General features: G+C 36.0%; 1 protein-coding gene, 1 long non-coding RNA gene and 1 pseudogene across 9 annotated transcripts in view; 1 reads left to right on the plus strand and 2 right to left on the minus strand.

Annotated features, from left to right (window-relative positions):
* Nrg1 (neuregulin 1) overlaps positions 1 to 23,160 on the plus strand; it is a 986,545-nt gene that overhangs the window by 524,556 nt on the left and 438,829 nt on the right. The window lies entirely within an intron of this gene.
* Positions 10,590 to 23,160, minus strand: part of LOC144370629 (uncharacterized) — a 43,888-nt gene continuing 31,317 nt past the window's right edge. The window contains exons 3-4 of the long non-coding RNA XR_013430530.1: positions 12,286 to 12,562; positions 10,590 to 11,380 (exon numbers count right to left, since the gene is read on the minus strand). This is a non-coding gene — a long non-coding RNA (uncharacterized LOC144370629). The remainder of the gene's footprint in view (positions 11,381 to 12,285; positions 12,563 to 23,160) is intronic.
* LOC144370668 (U6 spliceosomal RNA) lies at positions 15,030 to 15,130 on the minus strand (annotated as a pseudogene).

Here is a 23,160-nt window from a genome sequence, read left to right on the forward strand (position 1 = left end):
AAGTAAGCAAAATATATTCCAAAGCTCTATGTGCTTTCTGTTTAGATATTTTCATGAAAGTTTGCATTCCATCCACATGCTTCTGAGTCTTTGTGTTTGTGCTGCATTATAGCTATGATTTTCAGCATCTCCTGAACACAACAAAACTACAGAATTACCTTTCTTCTGGGTTCATTTGATTCCATTCTTGTACAACTCTTACTTAACTACTTCAGATTCTTTGCTCTGATACTTTGTAATTTGGGATTTGGGTGGCCTCTAAGGACACGTATAATTAGCTTATTTTTTTTTCCCAGCTAGGCAGTTTTGAGTATGAGATGATTGTGTGTACCAGAGATAAGTAGTAAGTCTTTTTCTCTTACCAGAGAAGAATTCTATTTTTGTGGTCTATTAAGTAGACATTGAGTTATGAGTTATAAGTTGACCTTAAATTGTGAGTTAGTAAATAGATCTCCATGCCACTTAAAAATATCAACTGAAATCACAGTTTATGCCTCTTCTTGGTGACTGCTGTTGCTTGGCTTTTGGCTGAGACTTGGACTTCTCATTTTGAGTCTGTTAATATTTTAGGATGACTAGCTTGGAAGGCTAACTCCACGAGTTCTTCCTCCTGCATTCCTATTTAAATAATCCACCAGCTGTTCATGAGAATATCTTTGGAAATCGTGACATGTTTCTAGGTAAATGTCTACAAAAAATAAAGAAATAAATGCTTCTGCAGAATTACAAAAAAAAAAAATGTGTTCATCAACAGTGTGGTTGTTTTGTCATTGGCACCATGGATTCAGTTTGAAAAAAGAAGATAAAGGCTTCCTGTTTGGCTCAACCGGTTATCTGGTTTGATGAGCAGTAGGTGAGGAGACAAACAGAGACGGAATAATCTGTACTTACTCAATAATCTTAAAGCTCTTGGTGTGGGGAAAACCCATGTCCCAGATCATCATTGTGTCACTATATTAGAAAAGTGACAAGGTCAATTTTGGGGACAGGTGAGACTCAGGTTTTTTCCCTGCTGGGAAAAATATGATACTATTATTCAACAGGGTAAGAGGCTCCAGCAATCAGCTAATTGGTAGGCGGTTCTGCATTGACATGCCCATTCTCCTTTGTGGAGATGATGAATCCAGTTGTGCTTATGGCCAGTTTTGTTTCTGTCTGTTTCTTTCAGAAACTTCTCCCATTTTCTTTTTAATGAATTGGTAAATTTGATACCATGAGGTTAAGACAAGTTTTTACTAATTCTGGTAAAATTCATGCTGGGTCCCACCATAAACATTGCATGTGGTAGCCAAAAATGGTCACCAGGTTGAGAACATGCCTGAGATGAATAGTGAGATCCTTTGACACCTTGAGAGAAACACAGTTCTTCCCCAGGAACTCTGGGCAGTTGGAGGAGAAAGACCCTGAGATACAAGGAGAAAAAGACTATGGAAGTTAATAGCTGTGTGGTCAGAAATAAGTCTCTTAACCTCTCTGATACTTGGGTTTCTTCATTCACCACTCTGAAAAGGATGAAATACATCAGTAAAGATTTTTCAGGGTATAATTTAATCTCAAAATAAGATTAACCTAAAATTTGTATAGAAACTCAAAATAACTAGAAATACTAAAACCATTTTAAACATGACCACGTGGGCAAGGAGAAAATATTTATCAAAAAAAAAAAAAAACGACATAGTTGACAAAGATCTTGTACCCAGAAAATATAAAGAACTCTCAAAATTAAATTAAAAACCAATCCAAATGAGAAGATATGAACATTCTGAACATTTTGCCAAAAAGGATATATAGATGGGAACCAAGCACATGAAAACATGTTCAATATCATTAGCCATTAGAGATATACAACAGATATATAAAGTAACACAACAAAGATATATTAGTTAACTTTGCACTGCTGTGACCAAAATACCCACCAAAAACAACCTAGAGGAGGAAAAGTTTATCTTGGATCATCATTTTAGAGGTTCAACCCATGCGTATGTTCCAGGCCCAGATGAGGCAGAACATCATGGCTTAAGGGTGTTTAGAGTTAGGCTTCTCAGTTCATGACAGCCAGGAAGCAGAGAAAGCTCATATGCAAGGAGCTTGGAATAATACTCCCAAGGGAAAGCCCCACTGACCAGCAATGTCTTACCTACAGTTAGTACACATCGATTTATTAAAATTGTTAACTCATCAGCAATACTACTGAACAAAAGAATTCTGTTAGGTTAATAATAACTGATTAGGTTACAGCATTCATAATCTGCTCATTCACCTCTGAATAGTCCTGCATTATTTTACACCTGATGTCTAAACCATACCACAATAGATATCACTATATACATTGCAGAATAGTTATAATAGAAAATAATAATAACTAATACTGGAGAGAAAATGAATGGCCTAAAAAAAGCAATCAGAAAAGTTTTAATACTATATAATTCCATTTATATAATATTCTTAAAATAACAAAACTATAGAAATGGAGAAAAGATTAGCTGTTGCAAGAATTTAAGAGTAAAAGAAGAATTAAGGTGGGTGTGTCTATAAAAAATCATCAAAGGGGATCCTGTTCTATATCTTGACTGAGCATGGTCACATGCATCTACACACAAAATAAATTTTCATGCAACTGAATACACAAATGAACGCCATGTAAAACTCGTGAAATTTGAATGTCTCATGGATTGTGTTAACATTAATTTTCTGGTTGTCATATAGGAGTGTAGTTTGACAAAATGTTGCCATTGGGGAAAACTGAGTGAAGACCACAGAAGGCTACCCATGCTTTTTTAAAAATCATTTTCCATGATTCTATAATTATTTCAAGATAAAACGATTTTAAAAAAATGAATTGTTGAGATCCCTCCAAGGCTTTTATTTTGTGACTTAACCTAGTATCTGAAGAAAACTAAACTTTTTCTTAAGACTCTTTCCTTCCCTTTCAAAGCATAGTTAACAAGAAGATACATGAGAAGGAAGGATAGCAAAAGGCTCCTGAGATTTTGGGAGAGTATCTCATGCACTTCGGCAGCAATACTACTGAACAAAAGAATTCTGTGTATTTACATCTCTCTTAACATTATTTTCTTCCCCTTAATATGTTGTTGGCTTTTAGAAATGTTCCTTTTGTTTGATTCTTCATCTGTTGGGCTCAAGAGTGTGCAACTGACTTAAATTACACACCTTACATAACACATCTCTCAATTCTCAGAAAATATTATTCCAGAAAAATCTGTCAACACAACATAAAGGCTCCTAAATGTATGATACAATTGGCATTCAGGAGAGTAAAAGAAACCAATGAAATGCAAAAAGTGGTGTCTACAGAAGCCTCAAAATGAATTAACAAGTTAAATTCTACAAAAGAGTAGGGAATCCCATTAACTGTTCATTGTTACAGATTTTTTAAATGAATTTCTATAATAGCAGTGTTTACCAGGGCGTTCAGAATGGGTGTAATAGTAACTTGTTTATGCTCTGGAATCAAAGGTCCCAATTTTATTTCCATTTTAGCATTGCTACTTATTAAAAGTCTTAATTTGTCAAGACAATTGATATAAGCTCCAACTTCTCCATACCTAAAGAGAAGAAAATAATGCCTAAATTGCAGAAATTATTGGAAGAATTGATAAGGACACATCTAAAACAAGCACAATGTCAAGCACTTAAACTCTCACAAAATAGTTGCAGAGATGATCCAGAGAAGAATTGAGATCATGATCATCAGTTATCTTGTTTGTTAATCATATTTTAGCAGATACTTCCAAAACAGAAGTTAAGTTAACAAATACAATATAGTTATTTTGTGGAGTGATAACATGTTCCAGGTTCTTAGGCTTCTGTTGTTATTCTTACTAAATCTTCCTAACCAGTCTATGAGGTGGGTACTATTCTCATTTGACACATGAAAAAAACTAAGACTTAAAGAGTCTAGTAGCTTGCTCCAGGTTGCCTAGTATACTAGTTTGCTTGAGCTCTGTCACAAAGTACCACAAATTGGGGGGCTTAAACAATAGGAATCACTCTTACTGTTCTGGCATCTGAAAGTCAAAAGTCGTATCAGCAGAGTTCCTTTCTTCTGATGTCAGTGAGGGGATTGTCCCAAACCTCTCTCCATGGCTGTGAGAGGGCTGTCTTCTCCCTGTTTGTCTTCATACTGGCTTCCCTCTATGCATGTCTATCCATGTATCAGAGTTTCCCCTCTTTAGGATAGCAGCCATATTGGATTAGAGCCCACCTTTAGGAACTGCATTTAACTCGATTACTTCTATAAAAATGCTGACTCCAAATAAGGTCTCACCTTGAAGCACTGGCAAGCTGAAATTTGAACCTGATTTCATAGGTAATACTATGAATTAAATGCTTGTGTCTCCCCAGAACTCATATTTGAAGTCCCATTGGTAGGAATTCATATGTTGAACTCCCATAGGACAGTATTTGAAGTGGGGGACTATGGGAGATAATTAGGTTTAGACAAAGTCATGAGGGTGGGGCCCCATGATGTGATTAGTGCCATTATAAGAAGATGAAAGAGCACATTCTCTCTCTTTCTCCCCCCCCCTCTCCAATGTCAGGATTCAGCAAGGAGGTAGTTAGCTATCTGCAAACCAGAAAGAGGGCCCTCACCAACACAAAATCTACCAGCACCTGGATCTCCCAGACCCCAAAATTGTGTTTTTGCTTTAAGCTGCCCAGTCAATGGCATTTTGTGATAGCAACCTGAACTGATTAAGATGGGCAATAAACTGCATTCATTCCACAAAAAAGGAGATAGGGATCTCATTGGCAGTACTTTGCTGTCAAGTATATTTGATCTTCACGTCCAACAAACATGATGTTGGTTTTTCTTCATGTATTGCCAACTCTTTTATAAGATACATACGACTTAAAAAAGAAACATCAACTTACTGTCTTCCTAAACCATTTGTTGGCAGGATCCCTCTAAGGAAATTCATTTTCAGATCATTCCTTGGAAGCTTTGAGGCTGAGAGATGGTCTTTGTGTACTTATTTTTTGAAATTATTTTGTTCAAAGTCTAAATATTGAGTTTGAGTATAAGGCAAAACCAGTCAGAAATTATATAACATAGTTGTTTCTTCATCATGAACCAAAGCAGAAATCAAAGCAGTGGAATGGTGCTGTCAATGTCAGTATGCATCATTCCATGAACCAAATTGTTTTATTGAGACAATTGCAATGTATGAGGAATGTCTAAAGAAAAGGAAGGGGATTCAGGATCTTAGAGATATTGGAGAACCAAAGGTTGAGGGAATTTCTTAACTGACACTCTTTCTAGGTGTACAAGGTCCTAAGTAATGTCCAACATTGTTCAAGGTGAATGAATAGAATTCAGTGCTAAATAACTCCATTGTGAACATTAGAAACTTTTCAAGTGACGCTAATCTATGAAGCGGTTTCTTAAAAATTCTTGTTGGGGTTGTTCCTCACTCAAACTATCTGTTGAGAAGTGGCAAGGGCCCGTTTTTCAAATTCACGGTGATCAGCCTCCTTAAAAGAGAGACACTTGAATTTTTTTTTAAAAAAAGAAATATTAATATAAAAGATTATATTAAAGTAAGAATTGAACCCTGAAGGTGCCAGTCCAGTCAATTCCAAGATATTAGTGTTGGAAATTTTTTCTATTATGTAATACCACGCACTGAGTTTCTTGAAGCTAGGATTCTAGTGCCTCAGGCAAAGTCTAGTCTTGGTTAACCATCATGTAAGAGACTGATGAAAGAGACTCATGAAAGAGAGAATGATAATTTACCATATAGGGTTTCTTATGTTTGTTTTGCTGAAAATTCTCAGCAGGAATATTGAATCGAATTTTTTTAAAGCTTCTTGAAGCTAGGAATCTAACCCAAGAGCTCACCAACAGATTTCATTATAGCAACTATATAATTTAAAATAATCTTAGCACTCTTTTCAAGAGTGAGAAGTTTTTGTTCTCTTAAATAATTAAGGGCATGATAAAATCAACATGTGATATAGGAAATTATCCTAAGATATGGAATCCTTGCCATCTAGGTAGATTACTAAGAAAGTAAAGAAAAATATTTATAAAATTGTGAGCTGTCACACACCAGCATTATGTATCATACTATAAAACTCAAGAAAACATATCTGAGACATTCATGAATACACACTTCATCCACTTCTAATAATCATATATATCCATTATAGTACAACTTCACCAATGGCAAAAATCATATAAATGTAAGATTATGCTTGGTTATCAATGTTTCCGTTTTTGATCTTACTAAAAAATTATGTAGATATCCTATGAATATCCATTAATTAATGCAATTTAGTATCCAACCAAAATTATAAGTTACTAAAGGTCTTGGAAATTATTTTCAAACTGATATACTACAAAACATTATTACTGTGGAAATTTTGTCAAAACAATCAATTTGTTGAAACACAGATTTATGTTTTTATTTCATTAAACTTTAAATAAAAGTAATGCAAGAGTATTTGATTAGCAAATCTGTATGACTTTAGGAAGAACACACACAAGTAGAATGAAAATGTGTATTTGTGTTTTATTTAACCTAATGGAAAAAATATAGCTTTTTATTAAATCAAAATTATTAAACTAGCTTGTTTGCTCCAAATTTACCCAGGTTATATGGACTTGCTTTGTTATTTCTGAGATAGTTTCTTTAAGATACATCTTTCCCACCCCACATATTAAAAGTATCTAAAGTAGATAATTTGGGAATTTAAAAAATACACTGTTTATAAAAATTATTCCTTATTTCTAGGATAGTTAAAATTGAATTTCCTTGAGACATTTCATAATCTGGTAATGCCATCCTGAGAGAGGGAATATTATATACAGTGAAAGGCAAGTCCTTTCTGAATTGGAGACATAAACAGGAAAGGAGAGACAGAGTTTAGGTTTAATTCTAAAATCATGCTATGGGTCAACAATAAACAGAGAATTATGAAACCCACTGGTCCATATCAAAGAACTGTTCTCTTCCCAATTGTAGAGTTTTAAGTGACTTAAGCCCCAAATAGGCAAACAGAAAAGAGCAACAAACTAAATTTTCTGTCATCTTTAATCCCAAAGAGTCAAGATCTCTATAAGTCTTTGTTTCCAGACATCACCAGTGATTAGACTATAAAACCAAAAGAAGCCAGATCTAGAAATCAAGAGACTAAAAAGGAATAAAAGTCAAGTTCTTGCCATGTTACTAGTAGACAACAGAAATATCGCAACACTAAGAGTTCGCTCCTTACTGGGTGCCTGGACCAGGAATGGAACACAAGATGCCCTGGGAAGACTTGTGATTAGGGTTGAGTGAAGGAGGATCCAAATATAAGAGCCACGCTGCCCAAGTCATGGCACCAAATTATTACTGAAACAGGTTTGTTTTTCCTACCACACAGTATGCCAGGTACTTAAGTGATCATGTTTGTACAAGAGATGTATTCCGGAGGCACCAATCCTGTAGAGACAGGGAAATACCTCAAATCCACCTCCTCTGGGATAGGGTTTAAGGGCATTCGTGTGATAAAGGAATAGGGTGGTCTAAAGCATGAAGAAAGGCAATTGAAGTAAGAAGGAATGAAATAATCAGTGGTCTGTGCAGAAGAAATCAAACTTCATAGATCTTCATAGGACTCAAACAAGGATGGCATTAGCATGATCTGAGGGTAAAGTTTTGGCCCTCTGCTGTCAAAGGTCACCCACTAGACACTGGCTCAGGCTCAAGTGAAGGTGTCAGTGGCTTTGACGGGTTTGAGCTAAACAAGGCTATCATTGCCATTGTGACCATACAGGAGAGGTATTTTCTATAGTAAATCTAGCAGGGGTCTATTACTTCATTGTTTAACTAAGCAACTTTAAAAATCAGTGATAAAAGCAAGTAGCTAAGATTAACTACAGGGTTTATTATTAAAGTTTACCCTCGGTTTCACTATCAAAGACAAAAGCCCTTGATAATTAGATGATTTTTACTTCAACTACCATACTAGGAATAAATTCATGAAAGAAAAGGGATCTGGGTTATCACAGAGGTGGACAAAGAGGGGTGTTTTTCCAAAATCCTTATGGGAATTGTGAAGGGTAAAAATGGATCTTTATCTCAGAACAGATGAGGGAAGTTTACCAAACACAAAGGATGGAGAGATTTCTTAGTCGTTACTATTTTCCTGAAGTAAATGATTCAGGTAACGTTCAGTATTTTCCATGTCTTTCATCTTTTTCTCACTTTTTTTTGAAAAATTCTCTTTGTTGAGGCTACATGAAATCATGTTTACTCCTCTACTTTCTGACCCATTTCACAAAAATAGCTACCATAACATATCTAGCTAAGTTCCAGCATATTTTACTTATGTTCTTATGCAACATCATCCCAAGGAAGGTTTTAGCTTCTCCTTCCAAGAAAGTGATGAAGTGAGACTCTTGGAGATGGTCTAGTACTTGATGAGAAACAAGTAAGAGGTCTTTGGGGCTTAGAAAGCAATACCCCAAGGTATGGTGTTTTGCAATTTCGAGCATTTTGAATTCAAAAATATCGGAAGGCCTTAGAAACAGCCTTCAAATCTAGAATTCTCTCTGACCTTCCATTTTTACTTCTCCTCAAGTTTATGGAAAGGCTTTCTGAATTTCACACATTTGATGGAGGAACTTTATTCTAAAAGAAATTCAATTATTTTAAACTCCCTCCCTAGGGCTTTCAACAAATGAGCAGGAAAGAGAGGGACATAAAATCATTGCCATGTCTGGACAGACTTTTTGTCTACTTCTGAGAGGGAGAGCAGTTCCCAGAGATGGAAGACCATTTGTATGACAATTTTTGTCCCCAGGGACGTTCTGCTCTTTACCTTCCTATAACTTGTCACTACCTCTTCCAGAATCCAGAAGAATATTCTCCTAGGTAACTGTCTGTTTTCTGGACTCGTTCTTTTCCCTAAAATTAATTTATTCCCCTTCTAAAATTGCTTAATCTTTCTTATCATTCTCCCCAGTGGAAAGGGCTTTTAAGCTTTATATTTTCTAGATCTGGGATCATGCTACATGTGTTAATTAATGTGTATGCTTTTTCTGTTGACCTGTCTATTATCATGTAGTTTCAGAAGAATCAATTATGGACACTTCAGTATTATCCATCCTTTTATGAATAGTGATATAGTAGATGATAATTTTGTTTTACTTAAAAAATAAATTTGGAAAATTGATGAGAGACCTCCAATTTTTAAAGTTTGAGCTGCCCAAAAAGGTCTAGACTAGCACATGACCAGGATTTTGCTACTGAGACCCACAGTACAAATTGCATTGATCATTATCTCTGTGTGTGTTTATTTACCTCCAACAATAGTTTGATGGGTTTCCTGACATAAAACTTCACCCTGTATGATGACATAAATCTTTTCTATTCTATTCCTTGCTATTCTACTTCGTTTCTTAAAGCTAATAATGACTCATTAAAATTGACTCCCACTAATAAAAAGAATATTCGAGTTTGAAGTACACTGGGTAGCATATATATTTTAATTACTTATTTTTATTTCAAAAAATTAATTTAGCAATCTTTTGAAAAATATTACTAGTGTCATTTTTGTGGGGTTTTAAGAATAAAAGTACATGTGTTCTAGTCTTTTGTCACATAAATATATGGTAGAGTACCATAATTGTGTTAATAGATCAGTTCTAATGCCATATTTGGACTTTGATGGTGTTTTCCAGAGATAAGTCTGTAATAAAGAATTGAGATAAATAGTTTACAAATAGGTAGAGCCAGATGTTTATCCAACAAATATATTCCAAAAATGATTCATGGTAATTGGAGACAAGTAGAAAGGCAAATATGAATCTTGCATTTTAATGTAAGATTAGATTCCTGAATCCTGTCAGATGAATCTTACATTCTAATAGAGAAGTTGCGATATTCCTGTACTGAAAACATTTTTCCTTCTCAAGTTCCATTTCTTGACAGAATCCCTCTGAGAATTTGTATATGTACATACAACATATCCAATATAGTATTTATATCTGTGTATCAAAGTATCATCCTTCCTTTTATGAATACTGGTATAGTAGATGATAATTTTGTTTACTTTAAAAGTAAATTTGAAAAATTGATGACAGTCCTTCAATTTTTAAAACATTGCTCAGCTATCTCATGAAATCTCAAAATCTAGAATATACTAGATAACTTCTGATTTCTTCCACACCCTGCTACTATGAGGTGATGATTCACAGCTTACTGCAACTACCCAAAAGGTGGCAGAATGAGCCACCTCCTGAAAAACCACCACTGACTTGGGGACCCATGTTTTTTATCCCATTTCTAAAAGTGATTTGAAAAAAAAAATAGCAAGTTTCAAAAGTCATAGTATAAGAAATAGTAATGTCTAGGGTCATTTAGAAGAAAAATTAGTTAATGAATTTTGGCACCCTGTTTAAGGCAAAAAACCGTGACCGTGTGCTAAGTATAACCATATTTTCTGTAGTGTGTGATTCAAAAGAGTGATTTAATAGCAATAGTCCAAGAAGTGTTGAAAACTCTGGCCCAGCTTGATTTCCAATATAGAACACACATAAACACAATGGGAAACCCAAGAATTAAACTGTTGCACTCTGGAGAAACTTCATTTTAAGACAAAAAACAGATTTTTTTTTACCTTCATTTATGCACATTTATTTCCCACAGGTTTCCTTGGGTATTTATGCATGAAGACCGGGGACGATTTGATTCAGTCTCTTTGTCATCTCTCTATAGCTCCCATTCTAAAATAGTATTTCACATAGTAAGGGAAAAAAGAAAAAGTATTTGACCTCCTGCAATGAAAGATAGCAATGATAATAGCTGATTCTTATGTAGTGGTTATTATGTGCCAGGAACCATTTCAGGCACTTTATAGATATGAACTCATTTAATTCTTAGAACCCTATCAGATAAGTACTGTAATTTTAATTTTGTAGACAAGAATAATTACAAAGTGGTGGAACTAAAAATCAAAGCTTGGCCATCTAGCTCCAGATCCCAGGCTCTTACCCACTGCATTGCGCTACCTATTGAGAAAGGAATTAGAATAGGCAATATTTGTATCCAAATGCAAGTGAAAAATTAAATGGAGGGTAGAACAACAGCTTATGAATTATCCAAGGTCAATAAGAGACCTGTTTACCCTTGTCTCTGGGTTGCAGGTTGATGGATCCAAGTGATCCCTCTCATGAATCCAAATGGGGATAGTATAGATACTTACCTTTCACAATGAAAACACCAAAGCAGAAAATCCAGTCAAATATGAGTTCTTGAAGTTATAAATGGAAGCACATAATTACCCTGTATAGGACTCTGCAAAATTTTTTGTTCTCTTTTTTTTTTCCCTTCTTTTTTAAATCAGTGCAGGACCACCAAACAGTAGGTGCCTAAACAATAAGGAAATACAAATAAGGAAAATGCACTAATTTAATCTTCCTTTTCGTCTAATTCTCATTTCTGCTAAATGTAAAAACCTGTTCCTATAATAACATTCCAAAGTACTTGTGTGGACTTTAATGAGGGTTTTTTTTTTTAAATACATCTCTCCTTCATTCATCAGCCTCCACATTGGCTTTATACAGGAGTTACATCTCATTCATTCCTTTCCCTTTTCTTTTTATTTTATGAGCTCTAGAACTTGGCTGTCCACCAAATCTTGAACTTGGTAATTAGATTGTTCATGAGCTCCAAACATGTTGTAACTCATGTCATACTCATGTGTACTTCTCTGCCCCAACTTGATAAAATGAGTGATACTGGGACACCATTGTCATGCACACCCCCAAACCTGGGTGTGTAACCTTCTACTGCCTGGACTTGTTCAGGTAGGAACAGGATTGCTAAGACAGCGACATGTTCCTTATTGTGCTGGGTTTATTATGAAGGATGCATCAAGGATCAATCCTGTGAAAATATGGGGCTGGAAGAGGAAATGTCTCTGGGGCAGAAGTCCTATGGAAAGACTGAAGATGACACCCTAGATATTATTGAAATCACCTGTAGTAACAGAAGTTTATTCAATGCATTTAACCAAGAGTCATAGACAAAATATGCAATGTGAGAGAAAATACCTGGCTATGCCAATAACAGCTTTCTTCAGCTTCAAACAGGCTCAGCCCACAGAACAAAAATACCAAATGTCTTAGTCCTCAGTTCTTTTGTTCCCCACATTCTCTCTTAGCCCCTTCCCTATCTCCACTTGTCCTTTTTTTACTGTACTTCGGATGAGTTGTTCTTAATTTCTGAAGTTAATTGGCATTGGCGTTAAGTACTTATTTTACTCATCTAGTACCTTTCACAGCAGTCCTCAGATCTTGATTCTCCAAGTCCTTCCAGCACCCTGCTAAATGCCAGTCATGCAACCATTCTGTTCTGCGTGGAATAAGATGGTTAACAAAGGGCAATCTCTCAAAGGATCAGTATAATCTCTGTGATTCAGGGTGACTTTACATGGCCTCCAGCACCTTCCTCAAGCTGGCTTATTCCAGATGTGGCTCCCTTTGTATTCCTTGATCTTCTTGATCTTTCTGCCCCACTTGACCTTCATTTCCTCTCTTCTCCTTGCCTTCCTAAATTACGGAAGAAAAATCTTAATGCTTATTGGTGACCTGAGGATATAGTTCATAACTCAGACAAATGGAAATAACTCTCCTATTGTTTTTGTACTTGATGTGATGAATTTAAATTATGTTTTAAATTTAAATTTGCAGAAAAGTTTCAAGGAATAGTACACAGAGTTTCCATATCAACGTTACCAAGCATCTCCTAATGTTAAAAACTTCTATAAGCATGGTACATTTGTCCAAAATATAAAATTGATGTTGGTATAATACTGTTCACTAAACTTTGGATTTCACCAGTTTTTCCACTATTGTCCTTTTACCACTCCCAGATCTAATCCAGAATAGTATGTTGCATTACTACATGATGATTTTTTTTTTTTTGGTACCAAGGATTGAACTCAGGGCACTTGACCACTGAGCCACATCCCCAGTCCCATTGGTTTTTTTAAAAATATTTTTAGTTGTAGTTGGACACAATACCTTTATTTTATTTATTTATTTTTATGTTGCATTGAGGATCTAACCCAGCGCCTCGCACTTGCTAGGCGAGTTCTCTACTACTGAGCCACAGCCACAGCCCCCTCCAGCCTCATTTTGTATTTTGTTTAAATACAGGGTCTCAATGAATTGCTTAGCACCTTGCTTTTGCTAAGGCTAGCTTTGAACTTGCAATCGTCCTGCCTCAGCTTCCCAAGGCTGTGCCAACATGCCTGACTATACATGATGAATTTTAAAGGGTAATTTTCACCTATGCTCCTGTTTCTGTGTGTGTGTGTGCATGTGAATACTTGTGTTTTTAATAATACAGATAGAAGGGCTATAATTCAACATGGAAGGTCTTACATCTAGCCTTTTTTCAACTAGACACTGTTGACAAAATGGATAGGAGTTGAATTATTGCAGAATATTAAATATCCTTAAGCCGTTCTTTGCTTTTCAACTTGAGCTACATACCAGCTTCACCTGAGGAAAATCTGTAAAATATGCATGCTTGTTCCCCACCCCAGATCTATGGAATCCAAATCTCTAGGAAGCAAGAGCCCAAAATCTGTGCTTTGAACACCTCCTCAGTCAAGCCAGAACAGATTACCTTAGACATTTCTATTTCAGAAGCAAAACCAGGCTCCTAATTTTATATTCCCTAATTTAAGACTTATGTGAATATAGGCATACAATAATTTGTGATAAATGTTAATGTATTTTAATAGTTTTCTATCTCAGAATATTCCTTCTCTTGTCAATATTATTAAGTGTGTATTTCATTGGGATTCTTTCCCCTGAGCACACACTGCTCTGAGCCTTACTCGGTTACAATGCCCTCACTAAACCCAAGCTTCGGAGCCAGATGGGCTTAAATTCAAGTCCTAGCTCTGCCATTTAGGACCTTTGCAAAGTTATATAAGCTCTTCATAACTGTTCCCTATCTATAATAAAGGAGAATAATTATTAACATGCAGGATTCCTGTGAACATAATCTGACACACGGAAGTCTTAGATGCAGTATTATACCAAATAGGGGTAACTCTGAAAACCTATGTCACCTGGAAAATTTATTAAACCTGTAAAATGTGGAGTATGAAATATTAAATCCTATATTTATCTTAGTTTCTGGTATAGGTAGGATTGCCTCCTCATAAAATTTCCAAAACAACCTCCAATTAAATAGTTCTTTGATATATACTGCCTGCAGAAGAATCTGACTTATTTGCACTTACAGAGCAAGGAGACCCAAAACCAAAAATGCTGAAGTTGTGAAAGTAAGTGTTAGAAGTAGAATTTATCAGGATTCTTCAAATGACTAGCAGTTTTGTGGATGATTTGCAGCTAAGAAACTGTTAACACCTGCTGCTGACACCTCGTTTTGTATCTAATGTACAAGGGACATTCCCCTTTTGAGACTATACGAGTTTTTTAAAACCTAATTCATTCTGCAAAAATGACAGTAAATGTTATCAAATGCATTATAAATTTATACACATTTGATTGTAAAACCTAGCACAAAGTGTGTTACCTTAAGTTTCTAAGAAACAACTTGGAAAAGTGGGAAAACATGTTTACGTGATGTCACAAGAGGTTCGTTCTAAATGAGGAGAGTTTCTTGTTTGTAATAATCTGTTTTACTTTGTTTATGCATTATTTGTTTCCACTTCAAATCTTTAAAATGTTAAGAGGGTACAGGAATAGGTTCGAAAACATCCAAATAAAAGATAGGCCAAGTCCTGCTGTTGCCAAAACATGAGACAGTTTGCCAAGATAAGAGTCATTGGCTCCTTCCTACAGGTCTTTCTCCAAATTTTTGTTTTCACTAAATACTGTATTAAAGAAGCTTACATATGACACTGCCTTCCCTAGACCACTCGTTAATGGGTCCTTTTCAATACATATCAAAAAAGCTTCACTGTAGTCTTTATGTTTTGCACACGGACATATCCCAAGCGTCTAGACTAGCATTTGACACATAATTGTTGTTCCTAAATAAGTGCTGGATGATTAAGTGTCATCCTTATGCAGGGGCCATGCTAATCTTCTCTGTATCATTCCAATCTTCAGTATATGTGCTGCTGGAGCAATCACTAGACGAGTATGTGAATGACAGAAACTATCCTCTACATTGTAAATATATCATATCATTTCATTGTTATGCTATGAGATATGCATACTGCTATCACCTCTATGTTACAGTGAACAATCTAGTCACAAATGAGGAAACTTCCCAAGTTACACAGCCAGGAATAAGATGACAAGAGACCTGAAAGCTTGTGTACTGCCATCTTGTCCTGGCATTCTGGGTTATGCATGTGTTCGGGAAAATGGAGGGAGGCACTAGGAAAATGCAGCAGTGTGATGGCAGAATGCACTATCAACAGGAGCACCCCACATGCTGTTCTCATTCGTGACACCCCCCTCCCTTTTTGTTCTCTTCTTTTGCCTTGCCATATTTCTCTTGTCTTCTCCTTAGTAGCTTTTCTAAGGATTTAAAATTAAATGACTAATCATCAAAGAGGAAATCTTTAGTTATTTTTATATACAATTCATTTGTTGAAATCATTAGTTGTTTCTATATTTGATTAGTTAAATATAGATTTTTTTTCTTATCTGTCCCCATACACACATTCACATAACTGTGACTCCTTTAGAAAATCCTGAGATTATCCTTGGTGGACTTTATATATATTCCAACACTGTCAAATTCTCCCAGAAACTTTTTCTTAATTTTTCATTCGTGTAGAAATACAAACTAACAATGAATGAAATCTAAGGGTTTGAAAGATTTATTGCAAGTTTCAAACCTCCTCCCTGATGTTCTTGGGCTGTGTCAACATAGGTAGGAAGAAGGGGAGAGCTAAGGGCGTTTGAGATCATATAACCTTAGGAGTGGAGGAGACTCTCCCTAGAGTTCTTCTAGCCCTAACCCCTCATTTACACATATAAAAGTGGAATTTAAAGCGAGCAGTAGAATGGGACTTGCCTGCCTATTATCTGGATGATTTTAACAATAATAAACTCACAGGGGAAACATTCATATGGTTAAGAAAGGTTTTTTTAGGTTTCAGAGATTGGCATCCTTCACTAACTACCAGTTTTCTGGAGTTAACACAGCCATGAAAATTTCCTATGCAAAAAGAATTATTTTTCAGGTAAATGTCATAAAGTAAATTTAATAATAAGATGATTATTTGGGGATGTCATTTGTTTGCTTCTTTTTTAATACTCTGTCATTCCAATTTGATTCAAAATAGTAACAGAAATATATAAGTACAAAGAGTTAATATGACTGACTAAATTAATTTTAGGGAAGAACAATTTTTTAAAAAAATTTATTTTAAAGGAAAGAAAACCTTAAAGCCAGAGGTATATGTAATGCACAAAAGCACATGCCATCAAACACTGGGGGGAGTCTAATTTAAAGCAACCTTCTTGGTAAGCAAAATAAAGAGAGGAAATCTGATTAACTCCAAGAATCATAATTATGGTCATATGTAAACAAACTAGTTATCAAGATACTGGTGAAGATTCTATGATCAAAAGAACTGAGAGATATTTCTTGTCTGGGTAATGAGGGTCTGCAATTTGCAATATACTCTGGTAACACAGAAAACATAAGCTGAATGCTATTTTCACTGAATTTATAATGCAGTTGAAAGACATAAAAAGTTGACTGTTATATGGGTGAAAATGAATGAGTACTGTAACAATGAGTCTGAAGTACCCCTGGTTCATAGTATTACTCTGCAAAATTTAAGTTGCCTACTGTCAACAGAGTATGGAAAACATTGAATAGAAAATTCCAGAAATAAATACTTTGTATATTTAAATTGTGCATTGTTTTAATGAGAGTGATGAAATTTCACACCATCCAGCTCTATCCCACTTAGGAAATGAATCATTCCTTTGTCCAGTGTATACACACTGTATATGCTACTCACCTGTTAGTCATTTAGTAGATTACCCAGTCATCAGATTGACTGTTGCAGTATTAGTATATTGTTTTAATTATTCTATTTTATTACCAGTTATTTTTGTTAATCTCTTACTATGCCTAACTTGTAAGTTAATTTTATCAGAGGCACATGTGTGTAGGAAAAAATATCCTATATATAGGTTTTGGTACTATCTGTGGTTTCAGATATCCGGTAGAGGTCTTGAAAGTATCCACTACAAATAGGGGGAGACTATGTACAGTTTTATCAGATTACAGAAAAACAAAGAATCCTGAATGGAGGGTTTTAGAAACACTTCATGGAGGAAGTAGCATGTTGACAGGCCTTAATGTCTGCCCAGACTTGCAAAGCAAAAGGTTAGGAGAAATATGGAATGAAAGAGTTGGGTGGCCAAAGAAATAAATTCTTTTCCTGATTGTCAGACATTGCAATGTCTATACTACTGTGTGACAATGACAGAGATTTCGACTCTGTCATCTAAAATTGCCATCAATAAACATTGACTAATATGTGTGTGTGATACTTACCAAAACCACACTTAGACATTTAGTAACTTGAGTGATTTTTTTAAAAATAAAAAGAAAGGTACATTAACAATGTCTCAGCATAAAGGGAACATTGATATCTCATCTGTAGAAGTCTGTGACCTTTTGGATGGAAACTCTGAACAATGTGTAAATGGGAGTTGCTCAACAGTATGCATTGCTGTGTAGGAGTAGAAAAGGATCCTTGGGTTTTACTTGAAAGCCTTCTTATGAAATCTGAAACTAGCAACCAAAAGGATTAATCCCACCAGTGAAGCAGGAGGGAATGCTTACTGTCTGGAAGTCCTTGTCCTTGAGGTAGCACATATATTCTCACAGCAATCCTGTACAAAACTCCAAAAAGAGTTAATATCCAACAAGTTTATATAAATTTTTCAAAAGAACCAAGCCAATTGTATTTTACCTTGACTTTTGATTCTCCCAAACTATTTGTGTAGTTAGCTTTTTGTTGCTGTGATAAAATACCTGAGATAGGTAATTCAAAAGGAGAAAAGATTTTATTTTGCCTCATGGTTGCAGAAATTTCAGTAGATGGTCACTTAACTCTTAGTTTCTGGGCCTGTGGCAAGGCAGTACAACATGGCTGGACATGTGGTGAATCAAAGCTATTCACCTCATGGTAGCTGGGAACAAAGAGAGATGAAGGGGCCAGGTTTTAAAATGGCCTTCAAGGGCACACTTTACTTCCTCAAACTAGCTCCAACTCCTAAAGTTTCCACTACCTCCCAATAGCCCATTAAGTTATGAATCCATAAATGGATTAATCCATTGATGGGGTCAGAGACCTTAACTCTCCCAAACGATCCACCTCTGAACACTGTTGCATTAGGGACCAAACCTTCAACCCATGATCTTTGGGGAATATTTCCAATCCAAACCATAGCGTAATCTATGAACAGAATTTATTTTTCTTTTTGTTTTTCTATTTCTCTTTCTTTAGTGCTGCTAGGGATTGAACTGTGGACCTTGTGAATGCAATGCATGTGCTCTGCCACTGAGCCATTTCTTAGACCCAGAATTTGGATATTTTAGGAAAATGGGCTCCCTAGTTTTGGGAGAGGAGCATTGAGAAATGTCACTGTGAGAACAAGAAAGGTGGCTGTCAGCCTAGATAGATCAAAGCTCCTAAGAAGCTAAGAAGTACAAAATGATAGTGTTTCAGCTCCATATGATCTTGTTGTTGGAGACAGGTGTAATACAAAGCTGAAGATAGTTAAGGCATTATGTTTCAGCCCCAAATTTGGTAGGGAATTATGATTCTTAAAATAACATTCTTCCCAAGGATTTGACACTGTGATGTAAAATTATCATCCCAAACAATGGTCTGTAAGCCACATTTTGTAATTTCATTGTAAAAGATAATGGAGTGTAAGCAAGGAATCCACTACTCTATGGAGAAGTGTGCCATTTAATTGTATTGCTGATAAAGCAATTTGAACAAGTAAACTTTCCCCCTGCTTAGATGAAGTTGTGCCTTTCAAATGAGGTCTTTCAGTTACCAAATTTCCACAAAGGGGCCTGATCATTTCTTACAGGAACACAGGATAGCAAGCACAATCAAGAATAAAAAATGAGATTCACCAGCACTATGGTACACACCTGTATTCCCAGGAAGGAGCCAGGTTACTCGGAAGGCTGGAGGAGGATTGCAAGTTCAAGGCCATCCTTCATGACCTAGCCAGACTCAGTCTCAAAGTTAAAAATTAAAAAAAAAAATCTAGGGATCTAGCTCAGTAGTAGAGTGCCTGTGAGTTCAATCCCCAGTAGTGAAGAAAGGAAAGAGAGAGAGAGAGAGAGAGAGAGAGAGAGAGAGAGAGAGAGAGAGAGAGAGAGAGAGAGAGAGAGAGGAGAGACTTCTTTTGAGTTAGGAGAAAATCAGTCCAAGGTTTTTATTCTAAACGAAGGTAAAATGCAGATTTTCTGTCAGCCACCAACATAAAGGGGCAAGCATCACCTGAGTCCTTGATGTACAAGATTACATCAGGAACATACATTGAGATGCTTTCTGTTTGGGGTTCTGTTTGTCATTTATTTGTGGATAATTTTGGTAATCTCACTTTTAGGCATTTCTTCCCTAGTCTCCTACAATGGGGCTGACATTAACCCTTCATTGTGTTAAACCTCTCTCTATTCACTGGTTTCATAGGAAAGCGTGAAACATTTTTCCATGGAATTCTGGGGGGGTAATTCAATATCATTGTGTTCCGTGGTGAACACACTCTGAAAATGATCGCCATGATCCCTGATTCCTGGTGTTCCCCCCTTGTCTGATGCCCTGACCTTGAAAATATAAGCAGGACCTTCCATTGTTTCCTGCCAGTGTGCCACTACAGAGTGGGTCAGACCTCTGTGACAACACATATGTGATTATGTGGTTAGGTAGCATAAGTTTGCGGTGGATGTCTTCCTGGCGCCCTCCTTTTCCTTGCTGGCTTTAATGAAACAGGTGGCCATGTTGGAGAACCCCACATGGCTAGGAACTGGTGGTGCCCTTTAGGAATCCAGGGTGCGAGGCCTGTAGCTGAGAGCCACCAAGGAGTGAATTTTGCCAACAATCCAATGAGCAAGGAAGCAGCAGGTCCTTCCATCTCAGAGGAGACTGCCACCTTGGCCAAGAGCTTTCATTGCATCTTTGTGAGCCCCTTAAGCAAAGGATCTAGTTTCAACTCTGTCCAGACTCCCAAGCCGCATAAATTGTGGAATAATAAATGTGTGTGGTTTTAAGTGACTCTATTTTTGGTAATTTGTTATACAGTAATTGAAAACAACCTGATACACTTACTAAAAAATCAATCACTAAAAAAAACATGACTATCTGCTTTGGAGAGTGCTGACTTGCTTTACTTTTTTATTTGCCTAACATCTGAGTATTAAAGGAAATGTTGAATTTTCTAAATTTCAACATGTTAATCACCTCTTGCCTCCCCTGTGTGTGAGAGAGAGATTACCTGGTAATCATGGTATAGAGGATTTTTTTTTTAATGTTCTTAAAAAACAAAAACTTTGTAATCTGGGGTAGTTCCTAAGAGGCCAGTCTCCAACACTGCCACTGAGTTTCCAAAGCATTGCCTTCCTTCTGAAATTTCTGCACACAATGTTCTAGATTTTAGTTGTTAATATCCAGAATCTTTCATTAACCCAACAACTCTTTTTGAGGCTTAAGATCTGACCAATCCTGTGCAAGCCACTAAAGAAGAGCCAATGAAGAGTAGGAGACAGTTCTTTCCTGGAGGTCTGGTATTAAAATGCCACCTAAAGGATGAATTATAAACCGCACATGGATGAAATAATCTAGGAAGCCTGGAGCCCTACTAAGGTCACACTATCATAGTCATTAGCTAATTTATTTCAGAAACTAAAATCACACATTAACTTCCTCTTTCCTCCCTCCCTCCCTTCCTTTTCCACATATTTATTAAATAGGCCCATGATTAGCTCAGTACCATAAACAAAGATGCCTTTTTAAATACCTTGTGAAATACTCATTTTTCTTCCTCTTCTTGTAAATATTTAAATAATCAAAAATCATTTGGGAAGACTTTGTCTATTTGAAAATAAAGTTAAAGGAGGGTAAAGTTGTGTTTTTAAATATCAGTGCTAAAGATAATTAAATAGTCCTAGTTTCTAGCAACTGGAGTGTACTATTCCTAGAAAGTTCGTGAACACCTGAGGTATCTGAATTCTTTCCATTGCATCCTGCAGTGATTTTCAGCTGCCTGTTGGTGGCCATTCTCCCAGAGGTCATGCTTTTGATGTGCTTATAGTCTCTCCCATGGTGGCTCATTGTAACAGGAAGCTTCCAGGTCCCTCAGGAGCACGGATGGCAGGTGACTTCTCTTTGCCTACCTTAACTGAGACCCAGTGGGAAATTGGGGAGTTCAGTGACCAGGGTAGCGGGAGGAGCTCTCTGGGTCAGAGCCAGGCTGGAATCTTTTGAAATGAAATTGTAGTGAGAAAAGTGAAGGAGTTTACCCTCTAGATTCGTAATTCCATAGTCTACCAGACCAATAGGAAGTGAAAGGGAACTCCTTATTAAAACATCACATAAGGGGCTGGGGTTGTGGCTCAGTGGTAGAGCGCTGCTTGCCTAGCATGTGCAAAGTGCTGGGTTTGATCCTCAGCACCACATAATAATAAGTAAATAAAGGTATTGTGTCCAACTAAAATATTTTTTTTAAAAAAAGAATCACATAATTGATTCATTCCTTAATATAAGCAGATCGGCAACAAGCAAACATTTGTTGAGGGCTTATTGTTTCTTTTTCTCATAATAAAGTGTTTAATAATAAAATGCATGTTTTGCATGAGGAGCAATATAACAACCACTGCTTCTATAGCAGGAGAACCAAAAGTGACTAGAATGTAATTTATATCCAGAGTGCTTGTCCTTTATCCCTTGTAAATGATTAGTATCTTGTTCTTATAAAGAAATATATAATTTTTTAAAATATATAAATGCATACACATAACAATCTAGAAATATCCTAAGAACACCCACCTGAGACACAAAATCCATCATATTAAATGTCTGTTATTCTGAACATTTTAATTTACTATGAAGGCTTAAAAATAAAATGATAAGATTATATGTAAACACAAATGCTAACTGATCTTGGATGCTTCAGATAGTTGAAAGATAATCAGATATTTTGTTTCTTTCTTCTATTAATAGTGTGCGATTTGAAGTCATGAAGGGTCTAAAAAATATATTTTTTTTTAATGTCTAAGCCATCCTTAAAGGCCACCTCAGGCTCTTTATGGAGGTGCTGTGGAATTATGAAATGCATGTTATACAACGTACATTACTGTGGATTCCTAAATTTATTTATTTAACTTGAAACTTCTTATTCTTGCATCATAGAATTTTTTTCACTTACTTAAATAAAAAAAACAGATAAATTAAAATTGAGGCAAAACCATATCAGAGGATGACACACATTTACACAACTCCTCAAGACAAAAGTTGGGAAATTCTAAATTTCATCCTTAAAATGTAGACATCGTCTGAAACATATTTTAATCAATGTTACAGAATGACATTTCAACAAGTCATTCTTAAAGAGCCTCTACTCTTTCTAGGGTTTTACTATTTCAACATGAAGGTGCAAGTTAACTTTGGTCTCTAATAATATGTTATGGCTTATTTACCCTGAGCCACTCAGCCAGTCACATGCATGTCTTCCTAATTCAGTTGCAGTGACAGCATGTTGGTGTTTGACAGCATGTTGTCTAGTGGAGAACATTTCTCATACCACAGAAATTGGCAAAAAACTAGAAATCAACCTATAATGCGATAAATCTCTTTTCTCTTTTCCTTCTTTTGGAAACATTGTGATCCAATTGTTAAACAGTCATAAGTGTGATCCAGATACTTGTCAATGGTATTCTCCCTCTCCTCCTTACCTCTGATCTAGGTGGTTTTTTTTTTTTTTATATCCCTTCTTTTATCCTTAAAATAAAGTAGGTCTTGCCAAGTGCAGGGTGAATAGTGTAATTCTAGTAGCATAGGAGACTGAGGCAGGAGCATTGCAAATGTGAGGCCAGCCTCAGCAACTTAGACCCTCGGCACCTTAGGAAGACCTTGTCTCAAAATATAAAATAAGAAGGTATGGGCCTG

Source organism: Ictidomys tridecemlineatus, chromosome 14, assembly GCF_052094955.1.
Source record: "Ictidomys tridecemlineatus isolate mIctTri1 chromosome 14, mIctTri1.hap1, whole genome shotgun sequence".
NCBI lineage: Eukaryota > Metazoa > Chordata > Mammalia > Rodentia > Sciuridae > Ictidomys > Ictidomys tridecemlineatus.